The 22,043-nt window shown below is 48.2% G+C and overlaps 1 long non-coding RNA gene across 1 annotated transcript; it reads right to left on the bottom strand.

Annotated features, from left to right (window-relative positions):
• Positions 1-350: 350 nt before the first annotated feature.
• On the bottom strand, positions 351-15,094 carry LOC131479831 (uncharacterized). Its single transcript, XR_009245125.1, has 3 exons — positions 14,954-15,094; positions 12,391-12,578; positions 351-519 (listed from the first exon to the last, which is right to left on the bottom strand). It is a non-coding gene; the product is annotated as an uncharacterized LOC131479831 (long non-coding RNA).
• Between the last annotated feature and the right edge of the window lie 6,949 nt (positions 15,095-22,043).

Raw genomic sequence — 22,043 nt, 5'->3', positions numbered from 1 at the left:
GTTCCAATGATAGCACATCACCCTCGTGTTAATAGAGAGGAGGAAAGACAGGCATGGGATGGAGAAAAGGAGGGGTACATCTCAGGAAGCCTAGGAGATGCTCATCAGACAGGGTTGGTTGTTATCTTGGAGAGCTGTGTGGTCTCAATCTGTTAGGATACCACAGCTCAGTGTTCACAGTGCAGCATCCCGTGTCAGGCCAGGTTCACACCACAGGTGGAGTCTAACTCCAGCGGCTGGTTTGTTTTCAGACGTGATCCCAAACAAGAGGAAAGAGAGGTCAGGAAGAACAAAATGGAAAAAGGAAATCCTATGTGACAGCATATTACTAAGCTAATCAGGCCAGGAGAGAAGCTTCACAGCCCTGGGGTCGCGAACACCTGTCAAGGGGTTTCTCTCACAGGTCACAGGTCCACGCCATGGGTTGCTAACCCCTTTCTGTTTTCCTGCTGGTCCATAAGTGGGAGAATGGGCAAATGAGTTTCCTCTGGCGTGCTGCAGGCTGGTGGCAGAGAAGTCCTAGGACAGAAAGAGAAAAAATAAAATAAGGAGCCAGAAGCGATTGCAGCTGGAGAGCAAGGCCTGGCTGGGGTGAAACAGTAGACCAAGAGAGCCAAGGCAAACCTTCAGAGGTGCCCGGAACAGCCAGCTGGGGAGTCAGCCCTCCAGGGCCAGCAAAGCTGGGGTCACAGCTCAGAAGGGAGTGCCCACTCACTCAGGAGACAGTTTCCAGTCAGCAGGAGTGAGTCTTGACTTAGGGGTGGAGATGGATGGGAAACTCTACCAATGTAAGCTGCTAGAAAGACAATTTTCTTAGGAAGGCAGAAGTGGCAGAAAAAAAGATGAATGAAAGTGAGGTAACAGAGAAGAAGGGAGGAAGAATGGAAAGAAAAGTGGCAAGAATTTCCACAGCCCCTTCCAGTTTTTAAAACAAGAAACAAAGGGGGTATTCTTTTTGTAATAATTGAAAAGCCAACTCGCACCTGTAAAATATTTGAAATAATATTCAGCGCTTAGATTTCTGTTCTATTCCAGGTCTCTTGATTGTTGCCCTCCTAGGTGATTACTGTTGAGTTTCCCAATATGTTATGCACATGAACATTTATGCATGTTTCCTCCAGAAATCACAAGACATTACGGACCTTGCTTTTTCATTTTTTTTTTTTACTTTGAGAAACACTTTGTATGAGCATGTGTAAATCTACCTCCTGGCATGACTTCTTCTAAATGCAAACAACCACTTTGCTTTGGAAGGAAGGACAAGTTTGCCATGCCCTCCTCTCTTTTTGTTTTCTCATCGACTGCAATGCCTTGCAGATATTCTAATAGTGCACATATTTGTAGGGTGAGAGTTGTGTAAGTAAGTGTCTTTCTAGGAGTAAAGTCCAGAATTATTCAAACTTACAGTATCACCTGTCATGTTGCTTTTCAGTGATTCTAATTTAATTTTTATTTATTTAAAAGACAAAGTAACAAAGAAAAAGAGAGAGTGGAGAAAGAGAAGAGAAGAAGAGAGGAGAGAGGGGGTGTTTTTCTCTCGGTCCACTCCCTAAAGGCCCTCAAAAACTAAGACCGGATCGGGCCAAAGCTAGGAGTCTGGAATTCCACCAAGGCAGGAGGGAGAATTCCAGCTGCTTTTCACGATGCACCTGTGACTTGAATTTCAGCAGATGGGCCCTTGCCTCTCTCAGCCAGGGACACTTTGCCAGCCCTGGATCAGAAGGGAAGTAGCTGGAGGTGAAGCCAGATGCTCTAAAAGGGATGTGGGCATTCGGAGCAACAGCGTAACGTGTATACTGCAGCGCTTACTGGCCTTCAATGGTTCCTACCCCAGTGAGGAGAGAGATTTCTGTGTCCCCACCCCCTCAGGGCGTTATGTTCTTTATGAACCCAACAGAGGAACAGCCAAGATCATTGCTATATAATTTAGTTTAATTATGCTAACTAACATTTTCACATATACTTATAGCCTAGTTACTGCTTCCTTTCTAAGAGTGGTCACTGTTGTGGGGTGCAAGTGAGATCATGCCAAACATGTTTATTAAGGAGTCTTTATTAACCAAGCTTGGTGATAACAGAGCCCACTAGAAATAGCAAATCACAAGTCCATATGGCAATCCAACCAGTCATAACCCCAAGAGGAACAAATGGTCATTACCCTGAAGTTTATCCATTAAACTGAAGACCTATGTCCCAGCTTCCCCGGCAATATGTTATCCTAAAAGACATACAGTGAACAACCTGGGCACACTTACAAAGCTGCAGACTTTCACCTTTCCCTGGCTTCTCTGCCCACATTCCACTACTGTTAGGCCTCACCTCTCCTGGAACTACATACATCAGAAATACAAAGCATTTTAATATTGCCACATTTCAATGTCCCACCCAAGCAGTGAACAGAGGGTGAGGAATACAGACACACAGGGACAACGCTCAGGGGATACTTGCCCTCAGTCTGTCTGTAGGAAGCCAAAAAGCAAGCAGGCACTGGGGAGGTCAAGAGTTGGAGTGCTAGAGTGACAGAAGCACGTGACCAAGTGAGTGAGCCCCTCATTTATCGTGAGCCTTTGCAAGGGCTTGTGAGGGGAGTGGTTATACAACAACACAATACCACCTCCTCTGAGGTTCCAGGGATGATAAGTGAGCATCACATGTGGGCAGGAGGGAACACCTAAATGGTGGTAGGGGAGAGGCTGCCAAGCCTGTGATCTTGAACTAGCTTCCTACTTCACCACAGTCACTAGAAAGCTAAAGTCACACACACACACTTTGTATGCAGACTGTGCTGGTACAAACTTTTGATAATATCAAATAAAATAAATCGTTAAAAAAAAACCTCTCTATTAATCTCAGGATCATCACTGAAATCTGTAGCAATCATTGAGCCAGGTGACAACAAGGGACAGAAGGTTTAACCTCTGCCTCAGCACTTACAAGTCTCAGAGTGAGGCTGCCAGGGGCCCGGAGACAGCCACCCATCAGGGGCTAGGAAGACCTCCTGGAGGAGGCCAAGCAGATGGGGTAAATAGTCTCTCAGTGTGTGGGGGGGGGGGACTGCCAGCGCCAAGGACCTGAGGTGACAGACAGTGCTACATGAATAAGAGGGGAAAATGGTGTGGGTGGGGTGGAGCTGGAATGAACTAGTCCTTATCCTCTTGGCTGGATGCCAAGCGAGAATCTAGGACATTTCCGCTAAAATTGGGAAAGCCCCTTGACAACTTGCACAATTGAAGCAGTATGATAGGATCACTTTTAAACCTCTGAGACTGATTGGATTTGGCAGGAAAGGAATGAAAATTTGTTGCTTGAGATACAGGGAAAGCTTCCATCCACCAAGGCACTTCCCAAATGCTACAGTGTTTGGGGTTGGCCCAGGGCCAGAGCCAGGATCCAATCCAGGTCTTGCACATGGAAGGCAGGAACCCAATTACCTGGGCTCTCACCAGTTGCCTCCCAGGGTATATGTAAGCAGAAAGCTGGAGTCAGAAGCTGGAGCTGGGAATCAAATTCAAGCACTGTGATGTGGGACTCTGCCACCACAACCAGCATCCTACACGGGCCCCGCAGACCAATGGGACGATTGTGGTGCTGCTCTTCTCCCAGGTGGGATGGGCAAGCCTGGTGGAACAGGCAAGTCAGTGGAGCCCAGAGGAGGGAGCTGATGCGTTTTGGAAGAATGCACTCGGGGAGGGGCGGGGGCCCCGAGATACTCAAGTGATCACATGCAAGAGACAGTTTGATAGCTGGGTGTGCAGTGCAGCAGATGCTGATGACGATAACATCTGGGGACTGTGTGGCCCTGAAAAGGCAACTGAAGCCATTAGAGCAGATAAGGATGACCAATGGAGGAAAGCCCAATCCTAGGCTGTAAAGATAATGTCAGTAACTAACTAAAACAAGAAAATAAAACAAAAATACATTTAAGAAAATCTAATTCTACTTAGGATAATAACGAGAATATCTGGTGAAGTGCCTGTGATGCACTTGACTTGGCACAGACACAGGTAGCTTCCCTGTGGAAAGGGGTCTGGGCTAGCTTGGAGGGTCTTCTAACATTCCCCCCAGCCCTAGATACCACAGGCCACATGCTGCAAGTTCATCCCCTTTGCTAGCTCAAAGCTTGTGGAGTCAGGAAGGTACTTCTAAGAGCCAAAACCTCAGGAAACAGCAGGATGCTCTCCTAAACTGCCTGGAACGGGGTGGTGGGGGGGTCATCTGTCTAAGAATTGTGGTCTGTGAGGTCCCCAAGGGAAGCTGTCGCCTTACAGCAACAGTGAAGTGTCTGCTGGAACAGCTCCTACTTGTACAACCACAGGCACCACTGAGCAAGCTGAGAACAGCTGAGAAGTCTGCACACCAAGGGCCACAGGCTGCCATCTCTGCAGAGGCTCCCAGGCTCGCTTAGCCACCTATCTGGTTGACTTTGGGACGTTCACTGCATGTTCTTCCCATCTCACAGGGTGGCATGAGCAGATTGCAAAAGGGAGGGCAGGAAGCAGGAGGCAGCCTTGCCCACCAGCGCCAGAGCCCTCTTACCCATTGGGTTAGTAGGATCAGTGCCTTCAGATGTACCCAGCACTTGACATTTTCATAAAGGTTTCACACACTGCACTTGCTTTGTCCAAGGCTGCAGAGCCGCAGTGGTTAAGATGGGGGATTGGAACTCAGGTCTTTTATTAATATCATGCATCATTCATTCAATGATTGCCATTACCTGGGCACCCTCTAGGTGCCCACTCAGTTAGACTTAAGACACAGGGATGTGTGAAATTCACAGACACAGTCAAGGGCACCTAGACAGTCACAGCAGGTAACCTTCCATAAGGACACTTCCTTATCCTGCTTGGATACCAGCATCCTATATAGATTCTTCCCCGCATTAGGACAACATGTGTATCTCTTCACCTTTCCACTACTGCACCTGTTCTGAGCCATCTTCTATGTAAAGCCCTCCTCATTCCACATTGGTTCTGAGTGTTCTTACTAGAATGTGCACTCTGGCAAGGACTCCTTTCTCATAGTACTTTTGCCTGATGACCCCACTGACCTGCCCCTCCTCACCCCGCCAGGGCCCTTGATCTTCCACATGGGCCCTTCCATGAGCTCCTCTCCCCTTGATTGACCCTCCCCTCCTACTCTAGGCCACTTCCAGCCTTCCCCTCTGAGATACAGGGGTGTAACCCCAGCTTTCCTGATGCCTTTAGAATGGAATTTTCTGGAAGATCTGGGGAGAAGAAGAGAACATATTCCCTTGACCCCTTCCATACTTCAGTCTTTTCCTTTGTGCACATTTCCTTTCTCTCCAGGAGAACAAATATCCTCTGGCCAGATGAAATTCTCCAGGCTAGTGAGAGTCTCACCACCTTTCACCAGGGCCTCCAGGGCTCCTACATATATATGTATGCTGCTGCTGTTTTGAATGAACTGGAGCTATTCAAGCGCCAGAGTTGTATGGCATCTGATGTGAAATTGGAAGGACGTTGCTTCTCACAGTCTCATTTTGTCCCTCTTAACCACACAACTCCCCAGCAGCGAGTGACTTGGGCTCAATGTTTCACATGGTTTGGAAGGAAACATGTTCTCCAGGCTGCTGAGAGCAGCTCTGCTCTTGTCTTCTCCCCTCCACTGTCTGGATGAAGAGACAAACCTGGATGACAAATACCACTTGGATATGTGGGATTTCTTTTCTTCCTTCAACTGAGGCTTGTACTGAGCAATTCAGGCGTGCGATGCCTTCTTTCAGTTATCTGAAAGTAAGTCATCTCCCAGGAGGCTGCCTAGAACCTGGCACAAGCACATCTCAACATCTGTAAAAGCCCCCTATGGGCACAGAGTGGGCTCAGCCTGGACCCCCTTCAACGAACTGGATGAACACTCTGTTCTTAGATTGTTCCCTCTCCCTTCCCACATGCCCAATATCCCAAAATAGAGCCTGCTTTGTTATTCACCTATTAACCAAGACCTTAGGTGAGCCTAAGGACTGAGTGCTGGCTAAGTACTCTTGGCAGAGAGAGGCAAGGGCCCATCTGCTGAAATCCAAGTCCCCTGTGCATCCTGAAAAGCAGCTAGGATTCTCCTTCCTGCCACCTGTCTTGGCTTTTAGCCAGCCTGGAGGAAAGAGAAGCTTATTTTATGGTGAGTGAAGAAAGAGCTAGTTAAAAGGACGTTTCAGCTACCTCCCAGCAGGAGACCTGCCTGTGGAGAGAGACTTACCAGACCAGGGAAAAGTCTTCCCAGGAGATTGGGAAACACATCTGAAATAGACACACCAGGGACCAGAGTGACCATTGGCCTAGATAACCCAGCCCTATAACATTTCAGCATGCTAACTGCAGTGGGTGGGCTGTTTTCAAAGAAGAGTGATGATAAGAGCAAGAACTCACCCTGTTGAGGCAGGAAGGCTAAGCTTCTGCTGCGGAAGGGGCTGAGTGAGCCACCAGCACCACTGACAGGCATGCGAAGGGTGTGACCCAGCTCAGCCAGAGCAGTGCTGGCAGGTGCTGGCCACGTGGGAATGACCCTGAGGGTGACTCAGCCCTCCCTGCCTGGGGCTAATCCTACTTTCCACCAGTGTCTTCTGTGCCAGGGTACCCCCTCCACCATCATCAGCAGCATTAAAGCCCAGGAATTGAATAAGAAACAAACAAAAAACAGCGGGGGGTGGGGCGGGGAGCCTGTGTTCTCAGACTGGGCTCTGGGAGGTGTAACAGAGGCTCTGCACAGTCTTGGGCAACAGTAGCACAAGGGAGAAGAGCATAAACACTTCACCTCTCCCTGTCCTGGAGCCACCTCCCTCTCAGTTCTGTGCTAGCTTTAGTACAGGGCACCTGCAATGTTGGACACATGTTGTCTCCGAGCTGTCCTAAAGGGTGGGCATTAGCCATGTGTGACTATTGAGCTTCTGATTTTGTAGCTAGCTGTACACTGCTGCATTTTGATTTTCCTTCATTCTAATTCCTTTACATTTCTAGAGCCATGGGTGACTACCCTAGTTGGTAATGCAGCCCTGAGCGATGCCCAACTCCACTGGGGATCTTTATCATCTCACTTAGCATTACCCATGATGCTCTGAACCTCTGAGAGTGCCAGAAGTTGCTTTGTAGGGGCAGGGATGGAGAAAATACTCTGGTGCCTTTCTCTGTGCCATGCTCTATAATCGGATCTCTTCTTTTTTTCTTCTTTTCCAAAACCAACTCATTGTATTTAATTCCACTTTCCTGATTTCCAAGGGGCCTGGGAGTCCGACAGGGTCTGGGGCGGGGTGCAGTTGTCAGAGGGCTAGGATGAAGCAGCTAATCAGGCCTGGATTGGGCCCCATTACTCCCTGCCATTGCCCTTTCCAAGGGCTGGAGCTGGTCCCCGCCTTCAAGAGACTCATAGACCCTCAGTAAGTTAGAGAAATCCCTTAATCCACCCCGAAACCAAACACCTGGCCAGGCCCGGGCAGCACAGAGAAGAGAGCAATTTTCTCTGACAAAGTGTTCCCCAACGTGAAACGGCAGAAACAGCAGCAGCATGGGCAGCAGCTGAGAGCCTGTCAGTTCCACAAATCCTGGGCCCCCACCCAGGCTGCTGAATCAGAAATTCCTGGGGTGGAGCCGGCAACCTGTGTTTTAATAAACCCACTCTACTCTGAGGTCCTCTGCAGTGTGAGAACCACAGCTGCGGAAGACTGCAGGCCAGTGACAGGTGGGAGCAGAGAACAAGGGCGGACTTCTCAGAAGAGGCCAGAAGAACTTGCCCGTGTGTCTGCAGAGGAGTTCACCAGGCGAAGGAAGGGAGGAAGGAAGGAAGTGAGAAAGAAAGGCAGGAAGGAAGGGAGGGCAAGGGTGCCAGCCAAAGACACACCTTGAATACTCAGAGCTGTGGTCTACGACCCTGGTCATTTCTGGTGCATACTAAATGCTCTTGGAATAACAACTTTTTTGTTATTTTTTGTAATTTTATTCATTAGATTTTGTTAAAACACTAATGACATTCTGTGTTTTGTAGTCAATGGCCATGCATTTTTTTTTTTGGCAGTGCATTCTTTTTTTTATTATTATTAATTTCATTGCATTATGTGACACATTTCTTTATGCACTGGGAATCTTCCCGCCCCTCCCCAAACCCTCTTCCCCCCACGGTGGATTGCTCCACCTTGTTGCATTTCCATAGTTCAAATTCAGTTGAGATTCTTTCATTGGCGGTTTTGACCAATCATAAAGTCCAGCATCTTATTGTCCTGGTAAGTTCAATGGCTTCTTGGTGAGACCATCTCTGGTCTGAAGGTAGAACCAGGCACTGCATTCTTTAACGTGTCAAACTAAATGGCTTTCTGTTTCAGAAACATGATTTTGGCTGTACTAAATTTGTCATTCAAAAGTGAATGAAAGAGTATCTTTTGACAACTTTATGAAATTTTATCAAGCTGACCTGATGAATTCAACCAGCTTCTTTCCTTTGAGTTCTTTAAAGAAAGTATGTAATTTCTAATGCAGACTTCTGTTCACAGAAATCAACGGAGAAGGGCTGAAACACTGCTTACATGTTCATCCTCCTCCCCCGGACATTTATCTTTCCCCAACAACGATGTATTTTTCCCTGTCAGTTATATGTCACCTGTAATCCACCCATCCACCCTCTTCCCTGTGCTCTCCCCACACCCTTCTTGATTTTGCACTAGAACACCAGACACCCAACTTTGATCAAATTGTACCAAGTCTAGGGTGGAGCTATTAGCAACGAGAGGTTCTCTCCCTCCATGCACTTCCTGTGCATGCATAGCAGCTTGAAATCTTGCGCATTGCTGGAAAAGACACAGGTCAGACAAAATAAAGTACAAGGGCCAGCTCTGCCCGTTGTCATCAAACTGTGTGTGTGCTGCTCCTCATTTTCTTGGCTGTCTTGTGGGAGTAAAGGTGCGCGGTTGAAGTTCAACAAAATAATAACGTTCAGAGTAGGGACAAATAAATCTTTATATTAAAAAAAAAAACAAAATAAGCATCATTTATCTCAAGTCTCCTTTCTAATCTCTTGGCTTTCCAATCTCTTGTTACTAAGTTCCTGTATTAAAGTTCCTCTGTTTGGAATATCTAGAATGGTTTTTGTTTTCCTGGCTGAAAAACAATAAAGTAATCCCTTATATCTTGCTGCAGTATAAAAACCTACTCTGATGTGTTTGGAGATATACACACATACACGCGCGCACACACACACACACACACACACATCTCCAAGGTACCCTTGTGAAAAAAAAACATATTTTCTATTGGGTTCTTAAACTACATATAAGATATCATGCTACATGCTTCTTTATATTTCTTTTTTTTTTCTCCTGAATTCATTTTACTAACATCTACTCTATTCATGTTATTAGTTTTTTCCTAATTCACTCACTCTTGGCTGCTAGTGTATGGCATGGTATGGCACCCATTTTCCCAGAGACGAACTTTGAGATGTCGCCACCTTCCCGCTACTCATAGACCATGTGGAACTAGCTTAGATGAGAGCTTTCCCAGCCCCAGCCCTGGAGGGACAGCTGCTCAGGGGCTGCTTGCTTCCCGCAGGGAAATGTATCAACAGCGACAAGGGTGCTCTTATGAATGGCTGTACCTGCTGTGTGTGCTCCAACTTCCTCACTTCCTTTTCAGTATTTATTGTCCGATACTCTGGCTTTTACAAACACAGTGACAACCAACGAATGCCGTCTTAGCCTTTGCATCCCTATGATGATTAGTGAGATCAATGGTCTGTGTATTTGTTAGCTCTAACTTTTCTGAGTGACTCAGCTGCTCATCATAGGTTTTGACCAGTTTTCTTTTGGGCTTCCTCTTCGTTCTATCTTGATCCATGAGTTTAAGGCTCTGCACACATCCCTTCATTTGTGGCCCTGATTTAGCCTTTATCTAATATATTCATTGTGGAACACAAACATGTGATATCAGGGTAAGAAAATCCATCAGTATTTTGCCGCTAAAGTTATGTGCTTTGGGGGTCTTTGAGACTCTTTATCCCAAGGGCTTCTCTCCTCTGGCTTAGTTTTCACAGTTTTATAAATTTGCATTTTCTCATATTGATCTTTAACCCATCTTTAGCTCACTTTACTGTCCGGCGTTGAGTGGTCTCTATTGCCAATGCCCTCTGATATCTCCATTTTTCTTTGTAGAAAACCGAGGCCCTCCTCTTGGTAATAGAATTAAACTCCTCCGATAAACAAACTTAATCCATAATCTAAATGTTTTGTGAGAGGTTAGGTTAAACCAACCCCAGATAAAGCAACACAGGGGAGCAGGCATTTGGCCCAGTGGTTAAGATGCCCCTTGAGACGTCTGCATTCTACATCAGACTACCTGAGTTCACAGTCCCAATTCCAGCTTAGTGCCAGTGCAGGAGAAAGTAGCACTAGTTCAATTAGGTGGGTCCCTGCCACTGATATAGAAGATCCAGATTGAGTTCCCAGCTCCAAGTCCAGCCCTGGCAATGTGGGACATGAGCCAACAGATGCGGTAGGAACTCTTCTGTTTTAAATAAATACAGTATTTAAAAGTGGACTAGAGAGTTGATCCTGTGTTTCACGATGTTGTTTGCTTCACCCACACAGCTCCCCTGCTCCCTGATTACTCTGCACTGAGGCTCTCTGGCCTTTCCCTCCCGGCGGTGCCCTGCCTCCAAGCCCATAGTTCTGCTTTCATACGCCGTCCTTGTGCAATGTTCTGCAGGCTGCTTAGGCCTGCCCCCGACCTGGCTGTTGTGATCAACTTCTTCCCTGGGCCATGTTCACCTCAACCTTTTCAATGTTTCATTAGCCCTGAAGCCTGCTCAAGACACTAATCAGCCTGTGCTCATTAAGCCCAGTGTGTGTGTGTGTGTGTGTGTGTGTGTGTGTGTGTGTGTGTGATCATAAACACCACCTGCCTTTCACCGTTCCCAATCTCATTTGTGTGTCCTCTAAGGCAACCAGAGCTGGGAAAATTTCTCCCATTAGCAAACGAAGAAACAGAATTTTCATCTCAAAATGCAAGCAGTTGCCCAAAAGCCCTGCTTGGAATAAGAAATGGCTGGGGCCAGACGCCAGTCTTTCGGGTTTTAAGTTCAGTGCTCATCAACATGCCACATTCTCTCAGTCTGGGCACTGGGTCTGTTGCTACAATTGCAGGGATTGTTGCTCAAGGGCAAGGCAGGGCTTGAACTTGCAGATAGCACTGGCCTCACTCTTACCCAAATGAACTGCAGGCACAGAGGCCATTTCACTTGGAGCTTGGTCTTGAACTCCTGTCCCTTGGCCCCTGCCTGGAGCACTTGACATACTGCCTGGCCACAGGTCAGGGACCTCTGGTAACACTGGGCACATTCTCTTTCACAGTACTAATCATGAGTGTGATTAGAATGCCCCTTCCCCATTGGTCTTAAAGCCACTTCCCTCACAAGCTCCACCAGGGCAACGCCCTAGCTGTCCTGTTTCTGACTTCTCTTAATGCCAACTTCTGTGCTCAGCATCTGTGCAATGCATGAATGAAGGACTGTTTGAATGAATGAGTGATTGCATGCCCCCCATATCTTTTCAGTCACTGCCTGGGAGCCGGTGTTAAGTGAATGCAGCTCCCTGTGTTAGCAATGCTGCTGTACTCCGTACCTCTAACAGCCCAACACCTTGCCACAGTACCCTTATCCCAGGTGCCTTTGCATGTGGCACACAGCTTTGGGCTCAACATGGAAGATGGTTTGCCAACCAGCTGGGGACCAGTATTAACACAAAAGCATTGTCTCCTGCCTAGCTTTTGCCTGCTCCTTCCCTCCCCTCCCTCACCAACCCTATCTTTCCTAACTCTGTCCCGGGACACCCCTGTGTCCAAGAATTCCCACATCAAGGCCTTCCTCTGTGGCTCCTCCAGGACCAAGCCTCACGGTCTGCATAAAACAGACTCTCAATAGATGATGGTGAATAATGGGCTCTTTATTCCCCCTTGGGAAGCCAAGTTTTATTCCATCTCATAGATATGAGTGGAAAACACAGCAAATTGGTAAGTACTTTAAAAAAAATGTTTTCCACTTCCAGTAATGTGCCCAACCCTGCACATGGAGAGAAATGTCAGCCATTAGACAACAACATATCAGGGGTAAGCAATATTTCCAGAATATTCTTCTAGAGAACCCAGATCCCAGCTAGGAAAGCTTTCCAAGACAGGGAGACTAAATGCTCAGGCAAGCGGAGGAGCACACATATGCACACATACTCACTGCCATGGGCACAAATATCAAGTCAATTCAGTATGGCAGGGGGTTTTCGACACAGATTTTTGGAATTAAGTGGAACAGCATTCAAATTTTGCCTTTATTTTTCTACAAGTAAGCTTTTGGGGGTAAGCTACTGTTCTAAATTTGTTTCCTCATCCGAGTAATTGTACTTACTTCCCAAGGTTGTGCCAAGGGGTCAATGGAACAGCTAAGCAGACCTCCAGCATGGCAGGGAGGGGCAGGGACATCAGGGCTGTTACTAGCGTGAGGACAGAGGAGTGAGTGTGTCCAAAGTTATGCATGTAACTAAAGATGGTAAAGGAAAAGAAAGATTTTGGAAGACATAAGCTGAGAGTTGAGTTCTGAAAAAGAGGCGAAAATATATTTGTTTCTTCTGGGTAAAAAGAGAGAGATGCAGTTTGGAGGGAGTTGCCATCTCCCGGTTTGCTCCCCAAATGCCTGCAGCAGCTGAAGCTGGGCCCTACTGCAGCAGGAAGCTGAGAACCAGAAAGGCAATCCAGGTCTCCCACGTGAACACCAGGGACCAAACAACCAGAATCCCAGCCTGCTGCCACCCAGGGACTGCCAAGCAGGAAGCTGGGAACCCAAGTGGCGTCAGGACATGAACTCTAAGATACGAGCTGAAGGCATCGCAGCCAGCAGCTTTACTTCTAGGCCAAAGGCCAACCCAGACAAATATTTTGACAAGAAAAGGGAGGCGGTGTTAGAGGAAGGGATGAGGGCCAATGTGGACCATGAAGGAGCCAGACCTCCAGTGCTCCCAGTGCCAGCTCTAGCTGTGGGCATGCTGAGAATTCCAAATCATGAGGGACAGTCTTACACTTCCTTGGGATCCTATGCAGTCACTTGCTTACCTTTTATTTTATTTTATTTTATTTTATTTTATTTTATTTTATTTTATTTTATTTTATTTTATTTTACTGGATTTCAATTGAAGTGGCCTTAACCATTCTGCCCAGCAGCTTGTGGAACCCTGCTGCCAGGAGGAATGCCAGGCTAACTACAGGAGTGATCCCTACCCTTGGGCATAGCCTCTCATCTGGCTATTTTCTCACCTTGTGTCAGGGTCTCACCTGTCCCTGAGGTTCAACTTGTTCCTCTTGTCTCCTGCCTTTTCAACTTATTTTTTGTTACTGTTTTAAAGATTTATTTATTCTCATTAGAAAGGCAGATTGACAGAGAGAAGCAGAGACAGAGAAAAAGACCTTCCATCTGATGGTTCACTCCCCAAGTGGCCACAACAGCCAGAGCTGAGCTGATTCAAAGCCAAGACCAGAGCTTCTTTTAGTTCTCCTACACGGGTGCAGGGTCCCAAGGCTTATGCTTTTCCAGGTCATAGGCAGGGAGCTGGATGGGAAGTAGGGCAGCCAGAGTATGAACTAGAGCCCAAGTCTACTTGGCCAACAGTGTCATAAAGCACTCTTGAGGAACAGGGGAACAGCTATACAAACCATCTCACGACAGGACAAGGTCGGGACCTTGGGACGTGGTATACTCTGACAACAACAAGGTCAAGAGAGGATGGGGTGTGTGAGCCAGCACAACGGGGGAACCAGGCTGAGTGAGCTACTGGCAGATACTTATCTGCTGAAGTTGAGACAGTCACCAAGGCTGCAAAGCCACAGCAGGAGATGCTGGTGAAGGGCAGTGGACACGCTGGGGAAGGTGGGAGACTTCAGCTATGTTTTCTTAGGGAACATGATTCCCTGACAGAGTATTCACTTGGCATGGATTGAGGTGGCATCTCCTGAGAAGTGCCCAGAGCCCAAACCTGCCATTTGGAGTCTTTCACAGCTGAGAAGTGCTCCTAGCTGCGGGGCCGGCAGGAGTCCCTCCTGTCCCTCTTAAGCATTCACTGATGTCCTTGCTCATTTACTTGGAAGGCAGAAGACACAGAGATGGACAGCCTAGCCACCAGAGAGCTTGTCCCACCTCCCAGGTGATGCCCCCACATGCCCACAATGGCTGGGGCTGAGCCAGGCAAGACTCACAGACTCAATTCAAGCCAAGACTAGCATAGGTGGTAGAGGCCCGAGTACTTGAGCCATCTGGACCCCAATACGATGTGGGCACCCCAACAGCGACTTAACCACTGAGCCAAACCCCAACTCTTGGGCAGCATTTTATTTACTTATTTTTTAAAACTCTCCTTTAAAAAAAAAAAGATTGATTTTACATGAAAGTCAGGATTGCAAAGAAAGAGGAAGAAATTGAGCAGTTTTCTGTCAGCTGGCTCTCTCCCAAATGACTGCTACAGCCAGAGCTGGGCTGATCTAAAGCCAGGAGCCAGGAGCTTCTTCCAGGTCTCCTACATGAGTGCAGGGGTCCAAGAACTTGACTATTCTCTGCATCTTTCCCAGGCCATTAGCAGAGAGCTGAATCAGAGCGAAGCAGCCAGGACACAAACTGGCATCCATACGGGATGCCAGTGCCACAGACTGAGGATCAGCAGGCTACACCACAGTACCAATCCCTGGACAGCATTTTAAAGCAGGCATCTTCAGTGACAAAAATAACTGTTATTCCAACCTGCTGCTGGACCCTGGGCAGCTTCTTGCCATATCCAAAGAACCCCCTTTCTGTGTAGCGCCTGTGAGCTGCATCCACTCCCACACGTCCACTTCCTAGCAGTCCGCACGTCTCTTGACCATTCGGAAAGCCTGATGAGGACAGGCCTTATCTCCCTGTTCATGCGAGCACTTCCCATTGTGCTTACCTGTCAGCTGCTGCCAAATTAGTGCTTCCTGCTGCCCCAGGAAGTGCTGAATAATACAAATTCTAAAAACAGCCGTAGCATGTAGAGCCAGTTGTCTCTTCTTTGGCTTCTGACTGGCATTGCAGACACATGCCCGCCACTGACTGCGGGCATCCACAGAGAGTCCAGTACACACCAAGTTTCATAAATAAACAGCGGTGGATTGATTGGATCACTTCTCTGAAGGACGCACACACGGAGCAGAAAGCAGTCTTCAGATAGGAAGTCTGCAGTAAGGTTGGGATGGGCAGCTCACTGACCTTCCCGGAAAACCCACCATGCCCCCCGGGTCCCACAAGCAACCGACAGTCTTCCATCACCCCAGAGATGGGCATTCACTCCTCAGGAGATCAGAGGGAGGTGCCTTTGAAAAACTTCAAGTGGACTTTCACAATTCTCTAGGTTTTGTTTTTTTTTTTAAGGAGAGGCTTTGTCTAGGGCAACTTTGAAATAGAATTTGGCTGTAAATAAGGGCACTCTGCTTTGTCCCTTCAGCCACACGGAGGTCAGAAGACTGCGCCGGGTCCTGGGTTTCCTTCAGTGAGGAAGATGTGCAAATGAGGAATTAAACAGCAAAGTCAGAGCTCTCGTCTGGACGCGGTGGCCTCCCGGCTTTTTAATAGGCTGCTTTTCCATTTGGGTTGAGATAAAGTGGCTCCAATTATTTTGCAATCCTTTAAAGGAAAAGCTATCCATAAATTAGGCGACAGTCGCCTCGCTATTACCCAGAGAACAGGAGCTATCACCTTCAACGACTTAAATCTCTCGGCACCGAGTCGGACCAGACTCCCTTCTGTCGTGTTACAAAGGGCAGGCCGAGCAGCACAGAATCTTGGAGCTAAAAAGAGAAGTATGCGTAGATATAAACACGCACCCCACTAACAAAACTCAATAGTGAGATCAAAGCTGAACTGGCCCCTTCACAGAGTTCCTGTTCGCGGGTTTCTTTTTCTCCCCCCTCCCCTTCTGCATCAGAATCAACGTCAGACTGGGGTCCCTATTCAACCTCAAGATCAAACAACTCCAGCACATCTGCTGGGGCAGGGTGTGTGTGTGTGTGTGTGTGTGTGTGTGTGTGTGTGTGTGTGTAGGCATTTGGTAATTGGTGGGGTGAGGGGAGAACAAGAGTTTGAAGAGCAACATGAAGGCAACACACCTCGCACTCCTTCTGTTTATGGAAATGAGGGGCCCGTGGGCGGGGCCTGTGCAGTAGGAGGTGAGACCAACACCCCCTTCCCTCCCTGCCACCAACTTTCTCACAGTGTTTCCCTAACATGGCGAATGATCCTGAAAGTTATTATTATTTCCCGTTTTTTTTTCCAAATGAAATCCTGCCCCTGCCTTATTCTGAGAGCAGGAAAGTCTGAAGCCTGCCCCTACGTTCTCATACAATCTTATTTAGGTATATACATCTGTCAGAGGAGCAGCGGGCAGAAAAGGGACTCACTGGTGAACAGGGATCTTCTGTGGAACACTAGGTTCTGACAAGAAATCAGAGCAGGCTTCCTGGAGGTGGTGACCTCAAACACGGCATTGAAGGGTACAGAAGGTTTTGCTACAGAAGTAGATGGAGCACATCCCAGACAGGGGCGGATAGGGGCCCAGCGGAGCTGGGAAATCAGAAGCATGTTTGAAGTGCGGAGCTGGGAAATCAGAAGCATGTTTGAAGTGCGGCGTCCTGGGGTGTAGGGGTTGAGATTGTGTGGAGAAGGAAGGACAACGTTGTAGTCATTGCTTCTGCGCCACGCCATTTTTTTTTCCCCTTCAGTCTCAGACACTCCCTGCCCTCTACCTGTTTCCAAGCATTGAAGTTCAGGAGCAATCTGATGTCCTTTGTCCTAAGGACTAGAATGTCTGACAAGGTCAATCTCCACGTTGCCTGTAAGCATCAAGCCCAAATGAGCCCTGGGAGCCAGTACACCTGTTCCCCTCTTCCACCTTCTCCGGAGCCTTTGCCAGACACCAGGAGCCTGGGTAGTCAAGGGCCATGGTTCTGTTCTTCTAGGGCCGGCCTGCAACACCAGTCAGTCCAGCAGAGCAACGCCCCCAATCTCAGTGGCTTCAGGAAATTACCGTTTGTTTATTGCTGAGGCCAAGTTCAAAGCACATCAGGAGCCCTCCAGGTTAGTTTCCACACCCAGGCTTGGGGATCCAGACCGCCACTTCCATCCATCACTGACCTGCACTAGGACCTTGGGCGTATTATTTTTCTCCTGTGACTTCAGACTCCTCAGTTAGAAGACAGAGCCAACAGTCCTTTCCCACTCACCAAATAAGGTTATCCTATCTGTGAAGCAACAATTATAAAATCCATTCATTTGTATTAAATCCTTACTATGCCAAAGACATTAGGTTAGCTGTCTTATAAGAATTATTTCATTCAATACTTAAAACAAACATTGTCACATGTTTGTTCTCTTACCCTTACGGTCATTCAATGGGCTTCTTTCTAACACTAGTCTGAAATATCAGGGGCTTTCAAAAAAGCCAAAAGAAGAAGAAGAAACAAACTATGCATGGCTTCAAAAAATTTTTGCAGCTATGTAAATCCATCTTTTAATTCCATTTTATATGAGCTTTTAAAAATGCTATCGTGGAATTATAGAAGCATATTAATTCAGTGACCATATTAAGCAGGCTGTCTTCTGGACCTTGCACTTGCTGCTCCCCCTTTCAAGACTACCCAGGTGCGAGCACAGTCGTGCCCTGCCTTGGCCCGGGGGGCCAGCGTCATACCCTCTCATCAGAGACCACACTGCTGTGTGCTCTGTGTACCTACAGGGTCACCTATGCCACCATCCTTCTCGACCCCGTTCATTCCCTTTATTTTACTGCTCGTGACAGTGTCTTATCTATTTTTTCTAAAGAAGATTTATTTTATTTATTTGGAAGGCAAAGTTACAGAGAGAGACAGAGAGAAAGAGCTTCCATCTGCTGGTTCACTCCCCGGATAGCTGCAATGGCTGATGTGGGAACCAGGAGCTTCTTCCAGGCCTCTCACATGGGTGCAGGTGTATTAACAGGGAATTGATCAGAAGTGGAGCAACTTTAATACCCATTGATATGTACGAGAGCCAAATGGGATGTGGACAGACTGGATTAGTCTGCTACACATACTGGCAAACCTGGGTAGGGGGCGGGCCTGGTGGGGGTTATTGTGGCTCACTCCAACTAGGCTGCAGCTCCCACTGGTTTATGCGAGGGCCGAGTATGCTCTGGGCAGAACCAGACTGGATTGCAAACACCCAGTGGAAGTCGGGGCTGAAAACAGAACCAACCCAGCAATTGCATCCACCAGCTGATCGGGACGATGGACTGTACCGGGCCCTGTACTTGCTAATACATACAAGAATCTGGTCTGGGAACACCTCAGACAAAGTTTCTTTGGAGATCTCCCCAATCGAACTGCTGGACTCAGAACCCTAACCAAGAAAAGACAGAAGACAGAACAAGTCAATCAACTACCTCAGCAATGTTGGCAGCAAAATACTGGGCAAACAGAGACTCTATGACGGACTATGTCAATCAGTGGATTCTTCAAGGACCTCATCGTGTTTGGAGTGGTGAGATTGGCAGCGATTCATAACTGGTGAACTATCAAAACCACTTGAGCAATACCCTCGGAGCATGCCCCACATCCGGGACCTGGGGTGGGTGGGAAACTGGGTGGGCCTTCGCCCTCAATATCCCCCTTTACCTCAGATACATGAAGGAAACAGTATGGAAATAATAGTCTTACCCACTTTCCTATAGCCCTTGAACCTTTTTACTCTAATTAACTATGTAAAGATTGTCAAAAATATAATAAAAAAATGAAGAAAAAAAGGAAGTGGAGCAACAAGGACTTGAACTAGTACCCATGTGGAATACCAGAGTGTCGCAAGCAGGAACCTAACCCACTAGGCTACAATGTTGGCCCTTCACGTTGTGTTTTTGTGTATGATCAGGCCTTGGTCTCTGCAGCTACCTTGTCTGTGGATTCATCTAATTGTTGCCCAGGCGAGGCCCATGATGAGTGCATCTTTACTAAATATGTGCCAGATTTTTTTCTCACGATGTTCCTTAAACAATACAACTATGTACATAGTGCTTACATTATGTTAGGTACTATAGGTAACCTAGAGACCATTTACAGCGTATGGGAGATTTTGCCCAGGTTATATGCTAATACAGTTTCATTTTATATAACAGACTTCAGCAGTCCTGGAGTCTGGGGTCCACAGGGAAGGCCCAGAACCACCCTCATAAATTAAAAATCAAGACTACCTACTACCAGTGTCCCCCACCTCAACTCTAAACTCCATGGAAGCAGGGACTTTGCTTAAAGTGGCCCTTGCTATCTCTCCAGCGTCTGAAACAGGGCTTAGCACACAGCGGATGCAGCACACAGTAGGTGTTCCTTTGATGTCCTTGGTATTTAAGAGACACAATCCCTGGGCTGCAAATGCCTATAGGAAAACGATCCTGCGCTGTTTTTCTTTGTAGCAGAGCTGTTCCCAGCATGCATCTGCAGGCGGCTGAGAGAGCAGCCACCTCGACGCTCGCTCAGGGTGAGGAAATCGACCAGCTGCAACCTGTCAGCTCTCTCCTGTGGAAAGGTTCGAGCAGACGCGTGCGGCCTCTCCGCCGGTGCCCAGGCGCCCCGGTGGCCGTGCAGGTCTTTATCAAGTTATCAGATGGCGTCTGCGTCTCCTGGCTTCTGTCACTGCTGAATGAGAAGAAAAACTGTGCAGACAAATTTCTAGCAGCAGGAAGTTGGGACTCTCCTGCGCGGCTGCCTGAAAAGCACCTGCAGCCAGCTCAGCCTCCCTCCTGTTCCTGCTGGGAGCTTGCTTGTGCCGCCAGCTTCCGGATTGAAGGATTCTCTGCTGACTCGCTTCCAGTAACCGCCCCCCCCCCCCCGCCCCCATCCGCCTCTCTGAGTTACTGCTCCTCCGGCGCCAGTGCAATGGCCATTCCGGATCCCAGGACACCTGGGTTTTCCTGAGTTGCTGTGGTCAAAGCAGAAGGGATGAATGAATCCCCACCAGGCAAGCCTGTCCTCGGTCGGGTCCTCGGGCTAATGGATGCTCAACTGAGTACCAGGAGAGATCGCTTTGAAATACAAGAGCCCTCCTGGAAGGAAGGGCCACGCTGGCCTCTCTATATGCCCAAACATATTTCCTTGGTAACTAAAATCTGCAAAAACAGGAAACCCTTTCCCATCTGAAAAGAGCTTTAGCCCTTCCTGAAAGAGTTTTGCTGGAGAAAAGGAGCTGAGATGATTAAAATACTGGAAAAGTTGAGTACCATAAATCTGACTAATTTACCCTGTGACACTTTCAACAAAAACGTGGAGGGGTCAGTCTTGCCTGTGTCTGACCTTTCACCTCTAGCCATGGCCATCCCTGTGGGGGCTGGAGTGCCTTGCACAGCTCCCTGCTGCTCTCCACAATGAGGCTGGACACAGCTCTCAACGTGATGGAGAACATGTCCAGAGCCAGCCCCCTTTGTCCTTTCTGCCTGCGGAGTGGACAGTTTCCAGGCCAGCACCTTTCCTTTTCAGCCAGGCACAGTAGAGAGCTCCCCCTAGAACGCATCACACTACCCTGACTGCCTTCCTAGGAAATGCAAAGGGGCTCACTCTTGGCCTTTCAACCTAAAGGAAGAACAGCATACGCCTCTGGAACAGGACAGCCTCAACGCTTGCTCACGGGGTGAATGACTGAATCACCTTCTGGGGGAGCCCTCTATGCAAAGATGCATCCCAAGACAGAGACTATAGAGTTTCCAGACTGAAAAAAACCAGAGGATGCCGTTCACAGCTGTCATTTCAATTTCATCAGTGTGCGTCAGGGATGGAAATTGAGAGGAGCCTCCTTCAGCTAACCACACTCACGTTTAAAATCATCTCTGATGGAGCACGAGTGTGCAGTCCTGGTAACTCTGGGGTCCTACGTCACAGAAGGGGGATGCTGTGAGGTCCCCCTGCTCCTGCATACTGCTGTATGGTGTTGCCAGCAACCGTGTCAGGTTCCCTGAGTACAGCAGCTGGGGGAGAACACTGAGTGGAACGGCCCGAGGAAGCAGGAGCCAGGCGCACGGCCAAGCGGTGTAGCTGCGGCGTTTACCGTTTGTTCAGCAGTCGTCTCCAGATGGACTTCCCCAGCACTTGTAAAGTCACGTTTCTCCCTGTCCAATCTGGAGGCACCTCGTTTTTGCTGATTTAGCACTTCACACGCCTGGTAGAGGCAGCTCCACACAGCTGGCAGACATGGGAGCTTGAAAACGCTCCCCGGAGCAATTGACTTCAACTCCCCAGATGGGCCGAGGTGGGCTCCTGTGAGAATCCCACGCAGGCCCAGCTCTATCTGCACCCGAAACAGTGTCTAGGCAGGAGGCTGGGGCACACTTACCTTCTAAACTCACTTGGAAACTGCTCCAAGTGTGAAAGGAATTTATGGCCACTGAAAGGTCTACAGTGTGCAGGCCAGAGACTGGGAAAGGATCAGGAAGAAAGAGGGAAAGCAGGGGAATCAGGGGAAGAGAGAAAGGCAAGGCAAGGCAAGGAAACAAGTAAGGAAGGAGGAGGCACTTAGAGCATGTGTGTTGAATCAGCTCAGCGCAGGATTCTGCCATATCAGTCTGGTCCCCCCAGCTAGACACTGGACCCCCCTCTCAGGAGAGTGAATGGCCAGACAGGTTACCATCAAGGTCAGCCAAAAGCAAGACATAGTAACAAGTCTGCGTGTGTTAGCCAAAAGGGACTCCTTAGTAATTGTCTGGTATGAGGTATGGCCTGGCAGGTGGGTTGTCTGCTGTAGGTGATGATGTTTTTTGCTGTCAGATCCGTTTTACAAGGAGGCCCAAGACACAAACCAGATCGCAGTACTCCAGGCATGGCTGAAGTGGGAGGGAGAGATGGCCAGGAGGTCTGCCCCGAGGGACTTCCCCCACTTTGTCCCATCCACACCCCAGTTCCTCTCCGCTGCCCTACAGCAGGATTGAAGAGTCTCTCCAGGGCCCATGTTGGCAGAAGGCCCCTAGATCAGAACCAAAGCTCCTGTCCTCA

The sequence above is a fragment of the Ochotona princeps genome, chromosome 3, assembly GCF_030435755.1.
Source record: "Ochotona princeps isolate mOchPri1 chromosome 3, mOchPri1.hap1, whole genome shotgun sequence".
NCBI lineage: Eukaryota > Metazoa > Chordata > Mammalia > Lagomorpha > Ochotonidae > Ochotona > Ochotona princeps.
Note: the sequence above shows the minus strand (reverse complement) of the source record. Positions and strands in the feature narration are given on the sequence as shown.